Source organism: Chanos chanos, chromosome 5 (genome assembly GCF_902362185.1).
Source record: "Chanos chanos chromosome 5, fChaCha1.1, whole genome shotgun sequence".
Lineage (NCBI taxonomy): Eukaryota > Metazoa > Chordata > Actinopteri > Gonorynchiformes > Chanidae > Chanos > Chanos chanos.
This window is the reverse complement of record NC_044499.1, coordinates 52,875,423-52,880,422: the sequence shown is the minus strand read 5'-3', so window position 1 is coordinate 52,880,422 and position 5,000 is coordinate 52,875,423. Positions and strand designations below refer to the sequence as shown.

Sequence of the window (5,000 nt, the reverse complement as noted above, 5' to 3'; positions counted from 1 at the left end):
AAAAGTTAATTGAATCACGTTTCTCTGAGAAAGCACTAGAGAGGTCAGCTGGGGCCTAATTTATGGAATGTTGTCTGTGATGGACATACAGCTCATTTATCCAAGGAGTTTCTTTCATGGAATGCTGTATTCCTGAAGGATCACTATCACAAACAACTCCTCCAGTCATAAACATGAGGAACTGGAGTTTTTTGAAACATGCTGATGATGTGGAAGTCGTCCGTTCTGAGTCTGACTCAATAAGATGATTACAAGTGTTCACACACACACACACACACACACACACACACACACACACACACCCTACACATGCACACACACACACACACACACGCACACACACACGCGCGCCACACACACACCCCACACACATACGCCCATACCTACACTCGCGCACACACACACACACACACCCACATACGCACACGCACACCCTACACACACACACACACACACACATACGCACACGCACACACACACACAGATGTGCAGTGTAACTTGTTCACCTGTAATTGAATGTTTCATTTCCACCTACCCCTTTTTTTTCGTACCAGTTTTCCGACTCGAGTATTGTGTGTTACTTCTTACAGTTTCCAAGGAAACGGCTTTTGTGGACTCATTAGGGCGAGCATGCCTATCTGTCTCCTGTATCCACAGCACACTGCACCCACAACACAGTGGTTCTTAGACAGTGTAATGTTTTATGGGCTTTCAGTTTTCAGCCTTCAAATAAAACAACAGCCTGTTTTCATTTATCTGTTTTTTTAATCTGTGTTTTTTATCTGAGTTTTTAATCTGTGTTTGTAATGGTGTTTTTTTCATTTGAAGAGATAAGATTGAAAGAGATCAACTATGTTTCACACATCTGTTATAACTCAGCTATTACAACTCTCTTACACCTCCCCTGTTATAACTCAGCTATTACAACTCTCTTATACCTCCCTTGTTATAACTCATCTACTATAACTCTCTTACACCGCCCCTGTTATAATTCAAGTATTATAACTCTTACACCTCCTCGGTTATAACCTCGTTATAATTCATCTATTACAACTCTGATATCTCCTCTGTTATTACCTCATTATAACTCATCTATTATAACTCTCTTATACCTCCTCTGTTACAGCTCTGTTATAATGCATCTGTTGTAAATCTTTAAAGAACATGACTACTGTACCTCTGGTTGAATGTACATTATAACTCTGTTATAACAGCTGTGTTATAATGCATCTGTTGTAACTCTTTAAAGAACATGACTACTGTACCTCTGTCTGGTTGAATGTACCTTATAGCTCTGTTATAACAGCTGTGTTATAACTTGTCAGTCACAGCTCTGTCTGTCAGAGTATGTGTAATAATGGCCTGTCCATTATGTCTGGATTCAACTGTGTGTAATAAGAGCCGGTCCATTATGTCTGGATTCACTGATTTTGTTGACAGAACCACAGTAAGAAGGTCACTGAGCTTTTCAGTGCACAGTCACCTGACTGCTCTGAAAAACTGGCACATTTCCTGGAAATGTGTGGGTTTCTTTCTCTGGGGGGGGGGGGGGGGGGGGGGGGGGGGGGGGGGGGGGGCAGTGAAAGGGAGTGAGAAGGGAGAGGATGCGGAGCCTTGGTGTGGGATGAATAAATGGGATCTCTGTGTAATGAGGAGGGTCTGGTGAGCACGCTGCAGAGCTGAAGATGACAGACGACCTGAGAAAAAAAGAGGTATTACGTAGAGAGAGGGTGGAGGGGAACGTGGCCAGGGTATTAACGCCGTCTGCTAGGACAAAATGATTCATATTAATGATGACCACATCCTCATTTCAACTTCCTCTCTCTCTGTTTCAAAGCCCTGCTGGAGAACAAGCCAGCGATTAAAATGTCTGTGTGCTGTCAGGTGGAGACAGACAGAGTTAATCCACACAACCATCATTTCTCATTGCTTCACACACACACACACACACATACACACACACACACACACACACACACACATACATGCACACAGGGATGGCAGAACCTGCTCATTACCTAAACAATCTGTTCATTAATTAAACAGAGAGTCAGTTATAGTGTCACTATAGACAAAAAGAGAAGAGAAGAGAAGAGAAGAGAAGAGAAGAGAAGAGAAGAGAAGAGAGGAGAGGAGAGGAGAAGAGAAGAGAAGAGAAGAGAGGAGAAGAGAAGAGAAGAGAAGAGAAGAGAAGAGAAGAGAAGAGAGGAGAGGAGAGAGAGAAGAGAAGAGAAGAGAAGAGAGGAGAAGAGAAGAGAAGAGAAGAGAAGAGAAGAGAAGAGAAAAGAAGAGAAGAGAAGAGAGGAAAAGAGAAGAGAAGAGAAGAGAAGAGAGGAGAGGAGAGGAGAGGAGAAGAGAAGAGAAGAGAGGAGAGGAGAAGAGAAGAGAAGAGAAGAGAAGAGAGGAGAAGAGAAGAGAACCTATTGTAATACTACACAGTCTGCTCCTCAGGATGAAAGTCAGACAGAGGAAGATGAAAATGAGGAGAATGAGGGCTGAGGTGTGAGTGTTCAGGCTGGAGGGTCCAGACTGTTCTCCTGCAGCTCCTCTCCCTGTGCTTGGCAGCTCAGTCAGCAGCTGTGTTTTCACATTCAGGCCTTTTAAGTAGATTATGTACCCAGTGGACACACTCAGGGAAAAGCTGTGTAATTGAAGCATGTTAAAACACCAACACCAGGCCACCTCTCTCCCAGCTGCTGAATCCTGATGCTGAGGGGTTGTGTCCAAAGGTGAAGGATGGTCGTGTCACTTGTGGGAGTAGAGAAATTTTGGTGTTGAACCAGCAGTGTAGGCAACTGGAAAGAGACATGTCTTATCAACAAAGGAGCAACAGAGAGAGAGAGAGAGAGAGAGGAGAAGAAGAAGAAGAGGAGGGAACAAGTTAGTGAAGAGAAGGAGAGAAGTGGGTAAGAGGAGATCATCTAAAGAATTTAGCCAGTGGTGAAGCATCACATTAAGTCAGTGTCTGTGGGGTGTTTGTGTTGTTTATGTGTGTGATATTATCTGTTTGATACGACCATTGGAGTGGTACCGTTGTTTTGTATGGATTGTGCTGGCAGACAGAGCACTCTCTGAATTAGATGTGAAATAAATGGAGTGGAGTGAAGGGGAGGATGATGGAGAGGGAGAACAGGGGTATTTCTCCCTCCTGTCACACACCTTGTCAGCTCAGGATCTTGACATAATTAATCACTCTAAGTGAGCTTACAATTAAAGAAAAGTGAAATGAATTCTGCAGGTGGAGTAAATGCCTGGTGATTGGATGTGATCAGACAAGAACTCAACAGCACTTAGAGGCTCTGGGGAGGTGTGTGTGTTGAGCTTTGTGTTTCAAAGTGTTGACTCTAATACAACAGTGTCTTAACACGCTAGGCCAAGGGCTTTTTGTTCAAAGCCTCTATAAAAACTCATTGGCGTGTGGCCCGACTTTAAAATACGCTGCCTCACAGAAATACAATAATAATAACTCGCTTTCCCCAGCATCACGCACGCATGGGTTTGTTCATTTCTCCTGTGATGGTTTATAGCAGTGGCTTGCCCGGCCCAGTGGGAGACCGGCTCCATCGCGTTACTGAGATCAGCCGCAACTCCTGCGGAGTGGGTTCCGTGTTCCGTGTTGGTGTCAGACACGGGTCAGTATAAGGACACATACTGTACTGTGACAGGAAATGCTGACAGTGAGGACAATGATGACAGTGAGGACAGTGAGGACAGTGAGGACAGTGATGACAGTGAGGACAGTGAGGACAGTGATGACAGTGAGGACAGTGAGGACAGTGAGGACAGTGTGAACAGTGAGGACAGTGAGGACAGTGATGACAGTGAGGACAGTGATGACAATGAAGACAGTGAGGACAGTGATGACAGTGAGGACAGTGATGACAGAGAGGACAGTGAGGACAGTGATGACAGTGATGACAGTGTGAACAGTGAGGACAGTGATGACAGTGAGGACAGTGAGGACAGTGATGACAATGAAGACAGTGAGGACAGTGATGACAGTGATGACAGTGAGGACAGTGATGACAGTGAGGACAGTGAGGACAGTGATGACAGTGAGGACAGTGTGAACAGTGAGGACAGTGATGACAGTGTGAACAGTGAGGACAGTGAGGACAGTGATGACAATGAAGACAGTGAGGACAGTATGAACAGTGAGGACAGTGATGACAGTGAGGACAGTGATGACAGTGATGACAGTGAGGACAGTGTGAACAGTGAGGACAGTGATGACAGTGTGAACAGTGAGGACAGTGAGGACAGTGATGACAATGAAAACAGTGAGGACAGTGATGACAGTGAGGACAGTGTGAACAGTGAGGACAGTGATGACAATGTTGACAGTGATGAAAGTGATGACAATGAAGACAGTGTTGACAATGAAGACAGTGATGACAGTGTTCACAGTGATGACAGTGATGACAGTGATGACAGTGTTGACAATGAAGACAGTGAGGACAGTGTTCACAGTGATGACAGTGTTGACAGTGATGACAGTGATGACAGTGATGACAGTGATGACAATGTTGACAGTGATGACAGTGATGACATACAGACACATGTAAACAGACAGATTCATACAGACACATGTAAAAAGACAGATTTATACAGACACGTGTAAAGAGACAGATTCATACAGACACATGTAAATAGACAGATTCATACAGACACATGTAAACAGACAGTTTTATACAGACACATGTAAAAAGACAGATTTATACAGACACATGTAAACAGACAGATTTAAACAGACACATGTAAACAGACAGATTCATACAGACAGTTTTATACAGACACATGTAAACAGACAGATTTATACAGACACATGTAAAAAGACAGATTTAAATAGACACATGTAAACAGACAGATTCATACAGACACATGTAAACAGACAGATTTATACAGACACATGTAAACAGACAGTTTTATACAGACACATGTAAACAGACAGATTTATACAGACACATGTATGTTTTAATGATGCATTATTATGAATGTAA

The 5,000-nt window shown here is 43.6% G+C and overlaps 1 protein-coding gene across 1 annotated transcript in view; it reads left to right on the top strand.

The window, feature by feature from the left end:
• nrg3b (neuregulin 3b) overlaps positions 1-5,000 on the top strand; it is a 156,876-nt gene that overhangs the window by 76,332 nt on the left and 75,544 nt on the right. The gene's annotated exons all lie outside the window — the stretch shown is intronic.